This window comes from Ranitomeya variabilis, chromosome 1 (assembly GCF_051348905.1).
Source record: "Ranitomeya variabilis isolate aRanVar5 chromosome 1, aRanVar5.hap1, whole genome shotgun sequence".
NCBI lineage: Eukaryota > Metazoa > Chordata > Amphibia > Anura > Dendrobatidae > Ranitomeya > Ranitomeya variabilis.
This window is the reverse complement of record NC_135232.1, coordinates 475,421,251-475,442,002: the sequence shown is the minus strand read 5'-3', so window position 1 is coordinate 475,442,002 and position 20,752 is coordinate 475,421,251. Positions and strand designations below refer to the sequence as shown.

General features: G+C 44.0%; 1 protein-coding gene across 5 annotated transcripts in view; it reads left to right on the top strand.

The window, feature by feature from the left end:
• Nucleotides 1-20,752, top strand: part of SHOC1 (shortage in chiasmata 1) — a 549,593-nt gene that overhangs the window by 272,835 nt on the left and 256,006 nt on the right. The gene's annotated exons all lie outside the window — the stretch shown is intronic.

The following is a 20,752-nucleotide window of genomic DNA, read 5'->3' as shown; positions in this document are numbered from 1 at the left end:
ATCCGTAAAAATGAAACAGTACTTTTTTTTCACAAAAAAATTATTTTAGCCTCAGTTTTTTCATTTTCACATGGGCAACAGGATAAAATGGATCCTAAAATTTGTTGGACAATTTCTCCTGAGTACACTGATACCTCACATGTGGGGATAAACCACTGTTTGGGCACATGGTAAGGCTCGGAAGGGAAGGAGCGCCATTTGACTTTTTGAATGAAAAATTAGCTCCAATCGTTAGCGGACACCATGTCGCGTTTGGAGAGCCCCTGTGTGCCTAAACATTGGAGCTCCCCTACAAGTGACCCCATTTTGGAAACTAGACCCCCCAAGGAACTTATCTAGATGCATAGTGAGCACTTATAACCCCCAGGTGCTTCACAGAAGTTTATAACGCAGAGCCATGAAAATAAAAAATAATTTTTCTTTTCTCAAAAATGATTTTTTAGCCCACAATTTTTTATTTTCCCAAGGGTAACAGGAGAAATTGGACCCCAAAAGTTGTTGTCCAGTTTCTCCTGAGTATGCTGATACCCCATATGTGGGGGTAAACCACTGTTTTGGCACACGTCGGGGTTTGGAAGGGAAGTAGTGACGTTCTGAAATGCAGACTTTGATGGAATGCTCTGCGGGCGTCAGGTTGCGTTTGCAGAGCCCCTGATGTGCCTAAACAGTAGGAACTCCCCACAAGTGACTCCATTTTGGAAACTAGACCCCAAGGGAACTTATCTAGATGTGTGGTGAGCACTTTGAACCCCCAAGTGCTTCACAGAAGTTTATAACACAGAGCCGTGAAAATAATAAATGTGTTTCCTTTCCTCAAAAATATTTTTTTAGCCCAGAATTTTTTATTTTTGCAAGGGTAACAGGAGAAATTTGACCCCAAAAGTTGTTGTCCAGTTTCTCCTGAGTACGCTGATACCCCATATGTGGGGGTAAACCACTGTTTGGGCACATGCCGGGGCTCGGAAGGGAAGTAGTGACGTTTTGGAATGCAGACTTTGATGGAATAGTCTGCGGGCATCATGTTACGTTTGCAGAGCCCCTGATATGCCTAAACAGTAGAAACCCCCCACAAGTGACCCCATTTTGGAAACTAGACCCCCCAAGGAACTTATCTAGATGTGTGGTGAGCACGTTCAACCCCAAAGAGCTTCACAGAAGTTTACAACGCAGGGCCGTGAAAATAAAAAATAATTTTTCTTTCCTCAAAAAAGATGTTTTAGCAAGCAATTTTTTATTTTCACAAGGGTAACAGGAGAAATTGGGCCCCAATATTTGTTGCCCAGTTTGTTGTGAGTGTTCTGGTACCCCATATGTGGGGGTAAACCACTGTTTGGGCGCACGTCAGGGCTCGGAAGGGAAATAGTGACATTTGAAATGCAGACTTTGATGGAATGGTCTGCGGGCATCACGTTGCATTTGCAGAGCCCCTGATGTGCCTAAATAGTAGAAACACCCCACAATTGACCCCATTTTGGAAACTAGACCCCTGAAGGATCTTATCTAGATGTGTGGTGAGCACTTTCAACCCCCAAGTGCTTCACAGAAGTTAATAACGCAGAGCCGTGAAAATAAAAAATAATTGTTCTTTCCTCAAAAATTATGTTTTAGCAAGTAATTTTTTATTTTTGCAAGGGTAACAGGAGAAATTGGACCTCAACAGTTGTTGCCCAGTTTGTCCTGAGTATGCTGGTACCCCAAATGTGGGGGTACACCACTGTTTGGGCGCACGTCGGGGCTTGGAAGGGAGGGAGCACCATTTGACTTTTTGAACGCAAGATTGGCTGGAATCAATGGTGGCGCCATGTTGCGTTTGGAGACCCCTGATGTGCCTAAACAGTGGAAACCCCTCAATTCTAACTTCAACACTAACCCCAACACACCCCTAATCCTAATCCCAACTGTAGCCATAACCCTAATCACAACCCTAACCCCAACACACCCCTAACCACAACCCTAACCCCAACACACCCGTAACCCTAATTCCAACCCTAACCCTAATCCTAACCCTAATCCCAACCCTAACCCTAATCCCAACCCTAACCACAACTGTAACCCCAACACACCCCTAACCCTATCCGTAACCCTAACCACAAGCCTAATCTTAACCCTATTTCCAACCCTAGCCCTAATTCCAACCCTAACTCTAATTCCAACCCTAACCCTAAGGCTATGTGCCCACGTTGCGGATTCGTGTGAGATTTTTCCGCACGATTTTTGAAAAATCTGCAGGTAAAAGGCACTGCGTTTTACCTGCGCTTTTACAGCAGATTTCCAGTGTTTTTTTGTGCGGATTTCATCTGCGGATTCCTATTGAGGAACAGGTGTAAAACGCTGCGGAATCCTCACAAAGAATTGACATGCTGCGGAAAATACAACGCAGCGTTTCTGCACGGAATTTTCCGCACCATGGGCACAGCGGATTTGGTTTCCCATAGGTGTACATGGTACTGTAAACCTGATGGAAAACTGCTACGAATTCGCAGCGGCCAATCCGCTGCGGATCCGCGGCCAATCCGTTGCGGATCCGTGGCCAATCCGCTGCGGATCCACGGCCAATCCGCTGCGGATCCGCGGCCAAATCCGCACTGTGTGCACATGCCATAACCCTAACCCTACCCCTAACCCTACCCCTAACCCTAACCCTAACCCTACCCCTACCCCTAGTTCTAACCCTAGTTCTAACCCTAACCCTAGTGGAAAAAGAAAAAAAAAATATTTTCTTTATTTTATTATTGTCCCTACCTATGGGGGTGATAAAGGGTGGGGGGTTTATTTATTATTTTTTTATTTTGATCGCTGTGATAGAACCTACCACAGCGATCAAAATGTACTTTGTAATGAATCTGCCGGCCGGCAGATTCGGCAGGCGCACTGCGCATGCGCCCGCCATTTTGGAAGATGGCGGTACCCAGGGAGAAGACGGACCGACTTCGGGAGGCTCGGTAAGTATGAGGGGGTGGTGGGGGGGTGGATCGGAGCACAGGGGGGGGATCAGAGGACGGGGGGAGCGGACAGGAGCACGGGGGAGCGGACAGGGGGACGGAGGGGGGTACCGGACAGAACGGAGGACTGGGGAGGAGATCGGGGGCGGTGGGGGGGGGGGGCAGAACATGATTTCCAGCCATGGCAGATGCTATTGCAGCATCGGCCATGGCTGGATTGCAATATTTCACCATTTTCATAGGTGAAATATTGCAAATTGCTCTGATTGGCTGTTGCACTTTCAACAGCCAATCAGAGTGATCGTAGCCACGTGGGGGCAAAGCCACCCCCCCTGGGCTGAAGTACCACTCCCCCTGTCCCTGCAGATCGGGTGAAATAGGAGTTAACCCTTTCACCTGATCTGCAGGGACGCGATCATTCCATGATGCCACATAGGCGTCATGGGTCGGATTGGCACCGACTTTCATGACGCCTACGTGGCGTCAAAGGTCAGGAAGGGGCTAAATATAGGCCGAAAGCCTGAAGATTGAAGCTCAGCTTTGTTCAGTGGAGGAGAACAGCAAGGAGCGTCAGACACCGTTAGTAGGCCCAACCAAACAAGTAGGCCAAATGCAGTTTAATATCTGATATATGCTGAAATTTGAAGCTCATCTTTATTCAGTGGAGGAGAAAAGCAAGCAGCGGCAGACACCGTTAGTAGGGCCCAACCAAACTAGTAGGCCAAATTCATTTTCATATTCTAAATATAGGCCGAAAGCCTGAAGATTGAAGCTCAGCTTTGTTCAGTGGAGGAGAACACCAAGAAGCGGCAGACACCGTTATTAGGCCCAACCAAACAAGTAGGCCAAATGCAGTTTAATATCTGATATATGCTGGAAATTGAAGCTCAGCTTTGTTCAGTGGAGGAGAAAAGCAGGAGCGGCAGACACCGTTAGTAGGGCCCAACCAAACTAGTAGGCAAAATGCATTTTCATATTCTAAATATAGGCCGAAAGCCTGAAGATTGAAGCTCAGCTTTGTTCAGTGGAGAACACCAAGGAGCGGCAGACACCATTATTAGGCCCAACCAAACAAGTAGGCCAAATTCATTTTCATATTCTAAATATAGGCCGAAAGCCTGAAGATTGAAGCTCAGCTTTGTTCAGTGGAGGAGAACACCAAGGAGCGGCAGACACCGTTATTAGGCCCAACTAAACAAGTAGGCCAAATGCAGTTTAATATCTGATATATGCTGGAAATTGAAGCTCAGCTTTGTTCAGTGGAGGAGAAAAGCAAGGAGCGGCAGACACCATTAGTAGGGCCCAACCAAACTAGAAGGCAAAATGCATTTTCATATTCTAAATATAGGCTGAAAGCCTGAAGATTGAAGCTCAGCTTTGTTCAGTGGAGGAGAACACCTAGGAGCGGCAGACACCATTATTAGGCCCAACCAAACAAGTAGGCCAAATGCATTTTCATATTCTAAATATAGGCTGAAAGCCTGAAGATTGAAGCTCAGCTTTGTTCAGTGGAGAACACCAAGGAGCGGCAGACACCGTTAGTAGGCCCAACCAAACAAGTAGGCCAAATGCAGTTTAATATCTGATATATGCTGAAAATTGAAGCTCATCTTTATTCAGTGGAGGAGAAAAGCAAGCAGCGGCAGACACCGTTAGTAGGGCCCAACCAAACTAGTAGGCCAAATGCATTTTCATATTCTAAATATAGGCCGAAAGCCTGAAGATTGAAGCTCAGCTTTGTTCAGTGGAGGAGAACACCAAGGAGCGGCAGACACCGTTAGTAGGCCCAACCAAACAAGTAGGCCAAATGCATTTTCATATTCTAAATATAGGCCGAAAGCCTGAAGATTGAAGCTCAGCTTTGTTCAGTGGAGGAGAACACCAAGGAGCAGCAGACACCCTTATTAGGCCCAACCAAACAAGTAGGCCAAATGCATTTTCATATTCTAAATATAGGCCGAAAGCCTGAAGATTGAAGATCAGCTTTGTTCAGTGGAGGACAGCTGTATTGAGTGGCGCAGACAGACACATGTAGTAGGCCTAAAATAAAAAAGTAGGCTCAATGCAGTTTAAAATAGGTTACAGGGGTACACAGGCAGCATTGGTTTGGTCAGCGGAGGACAATTGCAAGGAGTGGCGCAGACTTACTAGGCCTAAAATAAAAAAGTAGGCTCAATGCAGTTTAAAATGGGTTACAGGGGTACACAGGCAGCATTGGTTTGGTCAGCGGAGGACGATTGCAAGGAGTGGTGCAGACAGACTTACTAGGCCTAAAATAAAAAAGTAGGCTCAATGCAGTTTAAAATGGGTTACAGGGGTACACAGGCAGCATTGGTTTGGTCAGCGGAGGACGATTGCAAGGAGTGGCGCAGACTTACTAGGCCTAAAATAAAAAAGTAGGCTCAATGCAGTTTAAAATGGGCTACAGGGGTTCACAGGCAGCATTGGTTTGGTCAGTAGAGGACGATTGCAAGGAGTGGCGCAGACTTACTAGGCCTAAAATAAAAAAGTAGGCTCAATGCAGTTTAAAATGGGTTACAGGGGTACACAGGCAGCATTGGTTTGGTCAGCGGAGGATGATTGCAAGGAGTGGCGCAGACTTACTAGGCCTAAAATAAAAAAGTAGGCTCTATGCTGTTCTAAACTGGTAACAGGAGTAAACTGGCGGCACTGCTTTGTTCGGTGGCAGACAACTGGAAGAAGTGGCTGACACAGTAAGTTGGCCAAAATAGTAAAGTGGGCTAAATGTCTGCAAAAAAATGGTCTTAAATAAACAGGTGGCAAAGCTAGGTACAGGGGTGGGTTCCACTGCTGAGTAGCAGACAGTGGTAGTTCGCGCACAGTATTCACAGGTCTAAATGGAGGGCAGGGCACCTGTATATTTTTACTATCATCTATCATTTCAACAAATTTGTATTGGCAGTGCCATTGAAGGATTTAACAGCACAGACTAAACAGTGGTGGAGCAGTGAGAGGTAAGTTTTGCAAGTGGTAGAGCACTGCTTGAGCTGGGGGGGACACTCTCTCGTGGGCGGCGGTACTGGCCCAGGGCCCCTCATATTACGACGGTGTGTCTGACTTTGGGTGTGCACCACCACCACCAGAGACACTTCATTGTACTATGAGGGACCCTGTGCCAGTGCCGTTGGCAAAAAGTGGGCACACCCACCTGTCCAGGCAAACGGCACTCGCAAGGGTGCTTGCGCCAAGTGGTGACCACGGCCCCATGGGGGGAGTCAGCCCATTTAGGGAGGTGTAAAAATGGCCTATGGTGGACATTCAGCAGCTGCAAATGAAGGAATTGGAGCAGTCAGTAAGAGGAGTCCAAAAGCAAGACCTTTTTACAGGAAAGCTACGTGTCAGCAGGGGAAGGTGGGGCAAAATAATTAGAAATCCATGATTGGTTCATTTTAATGAAGGTTAGATCATCAACATTTTGGGTAGCCAGACAAGTCCTTTTTTCGGTCAGTATTGAACCAGCAGCACTGAAGACTCTTTCTGATAGCACACTAGCAGCTGGGCAAGCAAGCTCCTGTAATGCATATTCTGCCAATTCAGGCCAGGTGTCTATTTTGGATGCCCAGTAATCAAATGGAAATGACGTGTGAGGGAGAACATCGATAAGGGAGGAAAAATAGTTAGTAACCATACTGGACAAATGTTGTCTCCTGTCACTTTGAATTGATGCTGCAGTACCTGTCGTGCCTGCGGTCATTGCGAAATCACTCCACAACCTGGTCATAAAACCCCTCTGTCCAAAGCCACTTCTGATTTGTGCACCTCTAACACCTCTGCCATGTTGCCCCCTGTAGCTCGTCTGAGAACCATCACCGCCGCTGTGTGCTGGGAATGCCTGAACCAAACTGTCTACAAGAGTTGCTTGTTTGGTATCCAATATTTGCTCAAGGTTCTCATGTGGCATGATATTTTGCAATTTCCCTTTATCGCGTGGATCCAGGAGGCAGGCCAACCAGTAATCGTCATCGGTCATCATTTTGATAATGCGGGGGTCCCTTTTTAGGATATGCAAGGCATAATCAGCCATGTGGGCCAATGTTCCAGGTGTCAAATCACTGCTTGTGCTGGGTTGAGGAGCACTTTCTGGCAAATCAACATCACTTGTCTCCCGCAAAAACCCTGTACCTGACCTTGCAACGCCACCAGTTTCTATTGCCCCCTGAGAAGCTTCCTCCTCCCATAAATATTCATCCCCATCATCCTCCTCCTCCTCCTCCTCTTCGTCCGCCACCTCGTCCAGGAGAGTTCCCTGAGCAGTCAATGGATGACTGTCATCAAGGCTTCCCTCCTCCTCGGCTGCAGACGCCTGCTCCTTAATGTGCTTTAAACATTTGCATCAACAGACGCATTAGTGGGATGCTCATGCTTAGGATGGCGTCGTCTGCACTTACCAGCCATGTGCATTCCTCAAAACACTGAAGGACTTGACAGAGGTCTTGTAGCTTCGACGACTGCACACCTGACAACTCCATGTCTGCCATCCAACTGCCTTCCCGTGTATGTGTATCCTCCCACAAATACATTACAGCACGCCTCTGTTCGCACAGCCTCTGAAGCATGTGCAGTGTGGAGTTCCACCTTGTTGCAACGTCGCTTATTAGGCGGTGCTGGGGAAGCTTCAACGATCGCTGATGGTTCTGCATACGGCCGGAGTGTACAGTCGACCGGCCGATGTGCGAGCAAAGTCTTCGCACCTTCAGGAGCAGGGCTGGTAACCCCGGATAACTTTTCAAGAAACACTGCACCACCAGGTTCAAGGTGTGAGCCAGGCAAGGTATGTGTTTCAGTTCTGAAAGGGCTATGGCAGCCATATATCTGGAACTTTTCAAAAAACAAAAAATGTATCTAAGCACTAGCAGGCAGGGAATTGCAGTGTACCTGCCTGTTTTGTCCAGCGCAATTCTTCCCCGGCACAGAACGGTCATAGACTGCTCTTGCCGGCGATTTAGAAGCCTCTGCTGATGTCACGGAGGCTTCTTTTCTGGTCTGCTCTGTCGATGAGGCGGGAATTCCGAGGTCATCATGATTGACAGCCAGATCCTTGTTGCCTAACTGGGGGAGCTGGCTGTCAATCAAAATGACCTTGGAAGTCACACCCTGCCACGTCAGCAGAGGGGACTGAATCCCCGGCAGGAGCGGTTTGTGACCGCTCTGTGCCAGGGAGGAAAGTTGATGTGCACAACAGACAGGTAAGTTGCAATTACCTGCCTGCTAGTGCTTAGATTCATTTTTTGTTCTTGGTAAAGTCCCAGATATACCCTTTAATCATGGACGGTACATTAATGCCATTCCTGTGCTGTCTGTGATTTTCAAAAACCCATATACTTGTTTGGTTAATTTTGATCCATTTTCTGGATCAATAATGGACATATCTCCTGGAATTTTTTGTGGCCATGTTGGTCTGCAAAAAAATGCGGACATGTGAACAGTGACATAGGCTACATGTTCTAACCGTGAAAAACACGAAACACGTATGTACCGTAACTCACAGACATCTGAATGAGGCTTCAGTATGTACGTCTGAAAAAGCTCTTGGCTTACACACTAAATATGTCCATAAGTCTTCATAAGACAGAGGTAAAAAAAAGTGTCCATTTTACCTCTGTCTGGTATACGATAGTGTAGCTTGAAAAAAGTATTGATTTTTGCAGTTAAAAATAGATATGTAAAATGTATACATTTTCTTTTTCTAGGTATGATGCATCTGTGAAATATATGTCATTACAGCCTGTGAGTAATGGTTGGCACTTTATCGATTGCCTTCCTCACCCAAAGGCTGTAAAAGCATCTATTTCACAGAAACATGCTAAAGACACACTCTATCTTTTTATTCCCTAAACCTGTTTAAATATGTGTAGTGTGGTGTAAGTGCAATAAAGCACTTACTGATTGTCGTCTTTCGCGGTTTTCAACCTAGCTTCGGTCTTTTTCTGTATCACGTGACTTCAAATGCGACTCATTGGATTACACTGGGGTTTATATGTGAGTTGGAAGTGGCTTTTACAATGTAAGTCATCAGAACAAGGCTTGATAGATTTACTTTTTAAAAGCCACATCCAACTCCCACATAAACACCAGTATGATCCAGAGAGTCAGAATTGAAGTCATATGAGTGAGAAAAGGACCAGAGCAACACAGGATATGTGGTAGAAGCAACCAGTAAGTGTTTTATTGCACTTATACCACACTATACATATATAAAGACAGGTATAATAGGGAGCTGGATCATGAATGTGTCACATTGATAATTCTTTGAAAGAACACATGTACTTATCCAAAGTTTGTCAATTTCATGCATTCTTTTAAAAACCAAGCAACAAAGCCATGGTTATTCTTAATGAGATGCTTTTTATAAGAATGGGCCATATTATAATTTACTATGTAGACATAAGTAGGGATTGATGTGTAAGACAGAAAATGATCATACTACAGCATGTCCTTAATATACATAATTCCTTTTTCTTGGTTTAACCCCTTAACGACCGCAGATACACCTTTTAATAGCGGCAGTTAAGGGTACTTATTTCTCAGCACTGTTTCTTAATGACACTGAGAAATAAGGTTATAGTGCCCCCCCCGCGTCGGAAATTCTCTGGGGTCTCGGCTACCGGGGGTAGCTGAGACTCCAGAGAACATGATTTGGGTCGGTTTTTACAGACACCAGTGTTGTGATCACCACTGTTCACGGAATATCGTCAACCGCAATAAAAAAGTCAGATTTCCCATTTAATTTTTCTCTCTGATATGATCTAGCACATCAGAGGAGAGAGAAATGGGTTTCCTTGAGCCCCCCCACCCCACGCCCACCCCGATACCTCCGGTGTCCCTGGACCCTCCTGCATCCCCCGATTCTTCCTGGAAGTGCGGCCACCGAGATATGCCGGCCGGCACCCGGCAACAATAGGAAATTTTTCCTATTGGTTCATTTTGATAGACCCAATCACAGTGACCAAAATTAAAAAAAAATGTAAATGAAACCCAGTTTTATAACCTTCCTATATTGGCGTACTCAGGAGAAATTGCACAACAAATTTTGTGGTCCATTTTCCTCTAATACCCTTGTGAAAATAAAAAAGTTTGGTTCCAAAGTAAAATTTTTGTGAAAAAAGTAAAATGCTCATTTTTTTCCTTTCACATTGCTTTAGTTCTCATGAAGCACCTGAAGGGTTAATAAACTTCTTGAATGTGGTTTTGAGTACCTTGAGGGGTGCAGTTTTTAGAATGGTGTCACTTTGGGGTATTTTCAGTCATATGGCCCCCCAAACTCACTTAAATGCGAAGTGGTCCATAAAAAAATGGTTTTGTAAATTTTGTTGGAAAAATTAGAAATCGCTGGTCAACTTTTACCCCTTGTAATGTCCTGACAAAAAAAATTATATTTCCAAAATTATGCTGATGTAAAGTTGACATGTGGTAAATTTAAGGGTACAAAAATTAAAAGTTTGAAAATTGTAAAATAATCTACATTTTTGCCTAATTTCCATTTTTTCATAAATAAACGGAAGTTATATCGAAAAAAATTTACTGCTAACATTAAGTACAATATATCACGAAAAAACATTCTCAGAATCAGTGAGATAGTTTGAAGCGTTCCAGAGCTATAACTTTAGAAAGTGACAGTGGTCAGAATTGTAAAAATTGGCTTGGTCATTAAGTACCAAATTAGCTCTGTCACTAAGGGGTTAAAGTGAGCCTGTCACCATGAAACACCATTGGCGTAGCTAGGGGTTGAACACGGGTGAGGGAAGAGAAAAATTTGAGTAAGGGTACCGTCTCACAGTGGCACTTTGGTCGCTACGACGGCACGATCCGTGACGTTCCAGCGATATACTTACGATCTCGCTGTGTCTGACACGCTACTGCGATCAGGGACCCCGCTGAGAATCGTACGTCGTAGCAGATCGTTTGAAACTTTCTTTTGTCGTCAAGTGTCCCGCTGTGGTGGCATGATCGCATCGTGTAACAAAGGTGTGCACGATATTGTATACGATGTGCGCACAGTAACCAACGGCTTCTACATCGCAAATACATCATGAAATTATCGCTACAGCGCCGTGCATTGCGAAGTGTGACCACAGTCTACGACACTGGAGCGATAATGGAGCGACGCTGGAGCGTCACGGATCGTGCCGTCGTAGCGACCAAAGTGCCACTGTGAGACGGTACCTTAAGACCTTAACCAGATAACCATGTTTGCAACTACAGTGGTGCACACTGATTGTGGATATAGGGGAACCTCAGCAGATAACCATGCTGCCACTATAAATCTCTATGCAAAGACCAACAATGATATTACTGCCTTGTGGTGGCGAAAGAGTCAACAGATACCAGTCGTATATAACATCTAATAGATTACTTTATGGTTATAGATAGTGACTTACAAAGATGTTCTTTCTGACGGAGTCGTTAACTTTTCCCATCTTTTCCATCTTGCTCAGTCCACCATGACAACGTCTCCATCCACTACTCGTCTGTAGAGTTTATAGCAAGACACATTTTATTTGTCATATTTCCAGCTCTGTCACAAATGCTGAGCTTTCTGCTGCCATATTTATCCCTGTTACTTGACCTATTGTGTGGAACAAAACAAAGCTCATTTTAGTTCCATATACAGTGTGTACGGAAAGTATTCAGACCCCTTTAAATTTTTCACTCTTTGTTTCATTGCAGCCATTTGGTAAATTCAAAAAGTTCATATTTTTCACATTAATGCACACTCTGCACCCCATCTTGACTGAAAAAAAACCAGAAATGTAGAAATTTTTGCAAATTTATTAAAAAAAGAAAAACTGAAATATCTCATGGTCATAAGTATTCAGACCCTTTGCTCAGCATTGAGTAGAAGCACCCTTTTGAGCTAGTACAGCCATGAGTCTTCTTGGGAATGATGCAACAAGTTTCTCACACCTGGATTTGGGGATCCTCTGCCATTCTTCCTTGCAGATCCTCTCCAGTCCATAAGGTTGGATGGTGAACGTTGGTGGACAGCCATTTTCAGGTCTCTCCAGAGATGCTCAATTGGGATTAGGTCAGGGCTCTGGCTGGGCCAATCAAGAATAGTCACGGAGTTTTCTGAAGCCACTCCTTTGTTATTTTAGTTGTGTGCTTAAGGAATTGTCTTGTTAGAAGGTGAACCTTCAGCCAAGTCTGAATTCCAGAGCACTGTGGAAGAGTTTTTCATCCAGGATATCTCTGTACTTGGCCGCATTCATGTCCTTCAATGACAACCAGTCGTCCTGTCCCTGTAGCTGAAAAGCACCTCCATAGCATGATGCTGCCACCACCGTGTTTTACTGTTGGGATTGTATTGGGCAGGTGGTGAGCAGTGCCTGGTTTTCTCCACACATACCACTTAGAATTATCACCAAAAAGCTCTATCTTTGTCTCATCAGACCAGAGAATCTTATTTCTCATAGTCTGGGAGTCCTTCATGTGTTTTTTTAGCAAACTATGTGGGCTTTCATATGTCTTGCACTGAGGAGAGGCTTCCGTTGGGCTTCTCTGCCATAAAGGCCCAACTGGTGGATGGCTGCAGTGATAGTTGACTTTGTGGAATTTTCTCCTATCTCCCTACTGCATCTCTGGATCAGTGATCTAGGGGTTCTTCTTTGCCTCTCTCACAAAGGCTCTTCTCCCACGATTGCTCAGTTTGACTGGATGGCAAGGTCTTGGAAGACTTCTGGTGGTCCAAAACTTCTTCCATTTAAGGAATATGGAGGCCACTGTGCACTTAGGAACCTTGAGTACTGCAGAAATTCTTTTGTAACCTTGGCCAGATGTGTGCCTTGCCACAATTCTGTCTGAGCTCCTTGGCCAGTTCCTTTGACCTCATGATTCTCATTTGGTCTGACATGCACTGTGATCTGTGAGGTCTTTTATAGACCGGTGTGTGCCTTTCCAAATCAAGCCCTATCAGTTTAATTAAACACAGCTGGACTCCAATGAAGGAGTAGAACCATCTCATGGAGGATCACAAGGAAATGGACAGCATGTGACTTAAATATGAGTGTCTGCGCAAAGGGTCTCAATACTTATGACTAGAGATGAGCGAATTTGCTCAGGTTCCCTCTTATTCGGCAAGCTATAGCACTTGCCTGATAAGCTGCAGAGGGAACCTGGCTTCCTGGATTGTGCCGGCTGATCAGCTGCATGGGTCGCGGCTGTGTGACAGTCATGATAAATGCAACCTAACGCACAGGCTCTCAATGCATGTGTCTTGACTGTCGCACAGCCGAATAAGAGGGAACCTGAGCAAATTCGCTCATCTCTACTTATGACCATGTGATATTTTGTTTTTTCTTTTTTAATAAATTTGCAAAAATTTCTGCATTTCTGTTTTTTCAGTCAAGATGGGGTGCAGAGTGTGCATTAATGTGAAAAAAATGAACTCACGGGGGGAGCGCGGCCGATCGCGGCCGGGTGTCAGCTGACTATCGCAGCTGACATCCGGCACTATGTGCCAGGAGCAGTCACGGACCACCCCCGGCACATTAACCCCCGGCACACTGCGATCAAACATGATCGCAGTGTACCGGCGGTACAGGGAAGCATCGCGCAGGGAGGGGGCTCCCTGCGTGCTTCCCTGAGACCCCCGGAGCAACGCGATGTGATCGCGTTGCTCCGAGGGTCTCTTACCTCCTCCTCCCTGCAGCATCCCCAGATCCAAGATGGCCACGGCATCCGGGTCCTGCAGGGAGGTGGCTTCACTGCGCCTGCTCAGAGCAGGCGCCGGGAAGCCTGGAGGAGCTGTGCACATCAGATCGCCGATCTGACACAGTGCACAGCAAAGATGGGGCAATGTTATAGTGTAAAAAAAAAAATATTCACATGTGTAAAAAAAATTAAAAAAAATCTCCCCCCAAAAAATATATATATATTGTTCCTATAAATACATTTCTTTATCTAAATAAAAAAAAATAAATAAAAGTACACATATTTAGTATCGCCGCATCCGTAACGACCCGACCTATAAAACTGTCCCACTAGTTAACCCCTTCAGTGAACACCGCAAAAAAAAAAAAAAGGCAAAAAACAACGCTTTATTATCATACCGCCAAACAAAAAGTGGAATAACACGCGATCAAGAAGACAGATATAAATAACCATGGTGCTGCTGAAAACGTCATCTTGTCCCGCAAAAAACGAGCTGCCATACAGCATCATCAAAGAAAAAATAAAAAAGTTATAGTCCTCAGGATAAAGCGATGCAAAAATAATTATTTTTTCTAAAAAATAGTTTTTAGCGTATAAAAGCGCCTAAACATAAAAAAAATATAAATGAGGTATCACTGTAATCGTACTGACCCGAAGAATAAAACTGCTTTATCCAGTTTACCAAACGCAGAACGGTATAAAAGCCTCCCCCAAAAGAAATTCATGAATAGCTGGTTTTTGGTCATTCTGCCTCACAAAAATTGGAATAAAAAGCGATCAAAAAATGTCACGTGCCCGAAAATGTTACCAATAAAAACGTCAACTCGTCCCGCAAAAAACAAGACCTCACATGACTCTGTGGACCAAAATATAGAAAAATTATAGCTCTCAAAATGTGGTAACGCAAAAAATATTTTTTGCAATATAAAAGCGTCTTTCAGTGTGTGACGGCTGGCAATCATAAAAATCCGCTAAAAAACCCGCTATAAAAGTAAATCAAACCCCCCTTCATCACCCCCTTAGTTAGCAAAAAATAAAAAAATAAAAAAAATGTATTTATTTCTATTTTCCCGTTAGGGTTAGGGCTAGGGTTAGGGCTGGGTTAGGGTTAGGGCTAGGGTTAGGGCTAGGGTTAGGGCTAGGGTTAGGGTTAGGGCTAGGGTTAGGGTTGGGGCTAAGGTTAAGGCTACAGTTAGGGTTGGGGCTAAAGTTAGGGTTAGGGTTGGGGCTAAAGTTAGGGTTAGGGTTTGGATTACATTTACGGTTGGGAATAGGGTTGGGATTAGGGTTAGGGGTGTATCAGGGTTAGGGGTGTGGTTAGGGTTACCGTTGGGATTAGGGTTAGGGAAGTGTTTGGATTAGGGTTTCAGTTATAATTGGGGAGTTTCCACTGTTTAGGCACATCAGGGGCTCTCCAAACGCGACATGGCGTCCGATCTCCATTCCAGCCAATTCTGCGTTGAAAAAAGAAAAACAGTGTTCTTTCCATTCCGAGCTCTCCCGTGCGCCCAAACAGGGGTTTACCCCAAGATATGGGGTATCAACATACTCAGGACACATTGGACAACAACTTTTGGGGTCCAATTTCTTCTGTTACCCTTGGGAAAATACAAAACTGGGGGCTAAAAAATAATTTTTGTGGAAAAAAAAGGATTTTTTATTTTCACGGCTCTGCGTTATAAACTGTAGTGAAACACTTGGGGGTTCAAAGTTCTCACAACACATCTAGAGAAGTTTTTTGGGGGTCTAGTTTCCAATATGGGGTCACTTGTGGGGGGTTTCTACTGTTTAGGTACATTAGGGGCTCTGCAAAGGCAATGTGACGCCTGCAGACAAATCCATCTAAGTCTGCATTCCAAATGACGCTCCTTCCCTTCCGAGCTCTGCCATGCGCTCAAACGGTGGTCCCCTTCCCACATATGGGGTATCAGCGTACTTAGGACAAATTGGACAACAACTTTTGGGGTCCAATTTCAACTGTTACCCTTGGAAAAATACAAAACTGGGGGCTAAAAAATAATTTTTGTGGAAAAAAAAAAGTTATTTTATTTTCACGGCTCTGCGTTATAAACTGTAGTGAAACACTTGGGGGTTCAAAGCTCTCCCAACGCATCTAGAGGAGTTCCTTAGGGGGTCTACTTTCCAAAATGGTGTCACTTGTGGGGGGTTTCAATGTTTAGGCACATCAATGACTCTCCAAACGCAACACGGCGTCCCATCTCAATTCCTGTCAATTTTGCATTGGAAAGTCAAACGGCACTCCTTCTCTTCTGAGCTCTCCCATGCGCCCAAACAGTGGTTTACCCTCACATATGGGGTATCAGCATACTCAGGACAAATTGTACAACAACTTTTGGGGTCCAATTTCTTCTCTTACCCTTGGGAAAATAAAAAACCGGGGGCGAAAAGATAATTTTTGTGAAAAAATATGATTTTTTATTTTTGCGGCTCTGCATTATAAACTTCTGTGAATCACTTAATGGGTCAAAGTGCTCACCAAACATCTAGATAAGTTATTTAGGGGGTCTACTTTCCAAATTGGTGTCACTTGTGGGGGGGTTCAATGTTTAGGCACATCAGTAGCTCTCCAAACGCAACATGGCGTCCCATCTCAATTCCTGTCAATTTTGCATTGAAAAGTCAAATGGCGCTCCTTCCCTTCCGAGCTCTCCCATGCGCTCAAACAGTAGTTTACCCCCACATATGGGGTATCAGCGTACTGAGGACAAATTGGACAACAACTTTTGGGGTCCAATTTCTTCTCTTACCCTTGGGAAAATAAAAAATTGGGGGCAAAAAGATCATTTTTGTGAAAAAATAGGATTTTTTATTTTTGCGGCTCTGCATTATAAACTTCTGTGAATCACTTAATGGGTCAAAGTGCTCACCACACATCTAGATAAGTTCCTTAGGGGGTCCATTTTCCAAAATGGTGTCACTTGTGGGGGGGTTTCAATGTTTAGGCACATCAGGGGCTCTCCAAACGCAACATGGCATCCCATCTCAATTCCAGCCAATTTTGCATTGAAAAGTCAAATGGCGCTCCTTCCCTTCCGAGCTCTGCCATGCGCCCAAACAGTGGTTTACCTCCACATATGGGGTATCGGGGTACTCAGGACAAATTTTTGTACAACAACTTTTGGGGTCCATTTTCTCCTGTTACCCTTGGTAAAATAAAACAAATTGGAGCTGAAGTAAATTTTTTGTGAAAAAAAAGTTAAATGTTAATTTTTATTTAAACATTCCAAAAATTCCTGTGAAGAAACACCTGAAGGGTTAATAAACTTCTTGAATGTGGTTTTGAGCACCTTGAGGGGTGCAGTTTTTAGAATGGTGTCACACTTGCATATTTTCTATCATATAGACCCCTCAAAATGACTTCAAATGTGATGTGGTCCCTAAAAAAAATGATGTTGTAAAAATGAGAAATTGCTGGTCAACTTTTATAACTCCCTAACAAAAAAAAATTTTGGTTCCAAAATTGTGCTGATGTAAAGTAGACATGTGGGAAATGTTACTTATTAAGTATTTTGTGTGAAATATCTCTGTGATTTAAGGGCATAAAAATTCAAAGTTGGAAAATTGCGAAATTTTCAAAATTTTCGCCAAATTTCCATTTAAAAAAAATAAATAAACGCAGGTCATATCAAAGAAATTTTACCACTAACATGAAGTACAATATGTCTCAAGAAAACAATGTCAGAATCACCAGGATCCGTTGAAGCGTTCCAGAGTTATAACCTCATAAAGGGACAGTGGTCAGAAATGTAAAAATTGGCCCGGACATTAACGTGCAAACCACCCTCAGGGTTTAAGGGGTTAAAGGCGTTATTTGAAGAGCACCTGACAGAATCTGCCGCTATGTGTATAGGTACTATCACACTGACGCCATGTTGCTGTTGGAGAGCCACTAATGTGCCTAAACATTGAAACCCCCCACAAGTGACACTATTTTGGAAAGTAGACCCCCTAAGGAACTTATCTAGATGTGTGGTGAGCACTTTGATCCAAAAAATGCTTCACAGAAGCTTATAATGTAGAGCAGCAAAAATAAAAAATAATATTTTTTCACAAAAAACTTTTCGCCCCCAATTTTTTATTTTCCCAAAGGTACTAGAAGAAATTGTACCCCAAAAATTGTTGTGCAATTTGTCCTGGGTACGCTGATACCCCATATGTGGGGGTAAACCACTGTTTGGGTGCATGGCAGAGCTCGGAAGTTTTCCAATATGGCCGATTATCCCCTGTTTTGCTGGAAGAAATAAACATGTTTAATACACTTGGGAAGTGCTTCTTCTCAGCATACAGTAGTAGGAGCGACCAGACGCTGTGGTCTTCTAGCTCCGCTCCGTTGCGGTAACCCCGTGACACTCACCTAAACCTGAATCCTGGCAAGATCACCGGAAGACAGTCACAGGATGCAGGCGGACCTATGTTGGAATGTTATTATGCCAGGATACCCATTACATGGCAGAGATCAGTCATTCCACTCTTGCCTGGGACTTGTCCGGTGCGTCACCCTTGCGTTCTGTAGGCTGCAGTCCTAAAGTAGAGTGAATGGAGAATGTCTCCCTGCTCTATCATAGAGTTTAACTGTATTGGCATGACGTACGAAACACCAATACAGTTAATAGTGGCGGTCACTAGAGGTGGGCTCCTCTAATTGAGGGGCCCAAGGCAACCATACCCTTTGCCCCCCAGAAGATGTGCTATTGCGACATACCTATTAGGATAATGCTAAAACTATGATGCTCTATTAGGGGTATATTAGTGAGCACCGTACTTACTTTAAGTAACCCTTAAATTTAGAAAAAGGGGCTGAGAAAAAGAGCAAATACAGCGGGGAAAAAGTGTTTAGTCAGCCACCAGTTGTGCAAGTTCTCCCAATTACAAAGATGAGAGAGGCCTGTAATTGACATCATAGGTAGACCACAACTATGAGAGTCAAAATGAGAAAACAAATCCGGAAAATCACCTTGTCTGATTTGGCAAGATATATTTAGCAAATTATGGTGGAAAGTAAGTATTTGGTCATTAACAAAAGTTCATCACAATATTTTGTTAAATATCCTTTGTTGGCAATGACAGTTGTCAAACGTTTTCTGTAAGTCTTCACAAGGTTGGCACACACTGTTGGTAATATGTTGGCCCATTCCTCCATGCAGATCTCCTTTAGAGCAGTGATGTTTTGGGCCTGTCGCTGGGCAACACGGACTTTCAACTCCCTCCAAAGGTTTTCTATGAGATCTGGAGACTGGCTAGGCCACTCCAGGACCTTCACATGCTTCTTACAAAGCCACTCCTTCGTTGCCCTGGCAGTGTGCTTGGGATCATTATCATGCTGAAAGATCCATCCACGTTTCATCTTCAATGCCCTTGCTGATGGAAGGAGGTTTACACTCAAAATCCCATGATACATGGCCCCATTAATTCTTTCATGTACACGGATCAGTTGTCCTGGTCCCTTTGCAGAGAAATAGCCCCAAAGCATGATGTTGCCACCCCCATGCTTCACAGTAGGTATGGTGTTCTTTGGATGCAACTAAGCATTCTGTCTCCTCCAAACACAATGAGTTTTGTTTCTACCAAACAGTTCTACTTGGGAGAACATCATATGGTCTGATGAAACCAAATACTCTTCTGGGTAATCCAAATGCTTTCTAGCAAACTTCAGATGGGCCCGGACATGTACTGGCTTAAGCAGGGGCACACATCTGGCACTGCAGGATCTGAGTCCCTGGCGGCGTAGTGTGTTACTGATGGTAGCCTTTGTTATGGTGTTCCCAGCTCTACGCAGGTCTTTCATTAGGTCCTCCCATGTGGTTCTGAGATTTTTGCTCACCGTTCTTGTGATCATTTTGACCCCACGGGGTGAGATCTTGCTTGGAGCACCTGATCGACGGAGATTATCAGTGGTCTTGTATGTCTCTTCCATTTTCTTATTATTGCTCCCACAGTTGATTTCATCACACCAAGCTGCTTGCCTATTGCAGATTGTCTTCCCAGCCTCGAGCAGGGCTACAATCTTGTTTCTGGTGTCCTTCGACAGCTCTTTGGTCTTCACTATAATGGAGTTTGGAGTGTGACTGTTTGAGATTGTGGACAGGTGTCTTTTATACTGATAACAAGTTCAAACAGGCGCCATTACTATAGGTAATGAGTGGAGGACAGAGGAGCCTCTTAAAGAAGAAGTTACAGGTCTGAGAGCCAGAAATCTTGCATGTTTTTAGGTGACCAAATAGTGATTTTCCACCAAAATTTGCTAAATAAATCTTGCCAAATCAGACAAGGTGACTTTCTGGATTAGTTTTCTCATTTTGACTCTCATAGTTGTGGTCTACCTATGATATCAATTACAGGCCTCTCTCATCAGTGGGAGAACTTGCACAATTGGTGGCTGACTAAATACTTTTTTTCCCCACTGTACTTGTTCTATAAAGTCATAAGAGGTATCGTATGATCCCTCTTAGTGAATCAATAGCTGTCAAAAGAATCTTTTCTGCCAACCACTAGCGACATTAGGAGACATTTTAATGGTTGCAAATGGGTATCATAAACAATGCTATATTTTGTGTTACTGGTACTGTTCAAGGCTAAGCGTGAAACACAGTAATTCACAGAGAAGATAACTTTCAAAGATTCGCTTATCTGTAGAGTAACATCTATTTAGCAGGTTTAAGATTTAGATTAGCATCTAGAACATTATACACTGCTACCCCCTGATGATTCAAGAAGGTCAATATGAGGGAGAAGAAAGGCGTTGGGATATTTCTCTGGATAATTGCTAGTTCTACGTTATCATTTTTTTATCTTTCTCTTTTGATATTTAGCAAGGGGGACAGCTTTAATAACAAGCTATAAAATTATAATTTTTGAAGCTAGCATTATTCACATTATCAGAATAGAGTAATGAATTGTTATGACTAGCGTATGGTGCAGGGTGCCACTGTCCAGGTCCACAGGCCGCACAACCACAGACAGAGGGCCATATGTGGCCCATGTGTGGCACTTTGCCCACGTCTGGTGTAGATTATAAAAGCCCTCAGTTTCAGTCTTCTATCCTGATCTTACCTTTCCACTTTGATATCTATGCCACCAGCCCTGAAGCCTATTGACCTTGTAAAATACACACATATGAA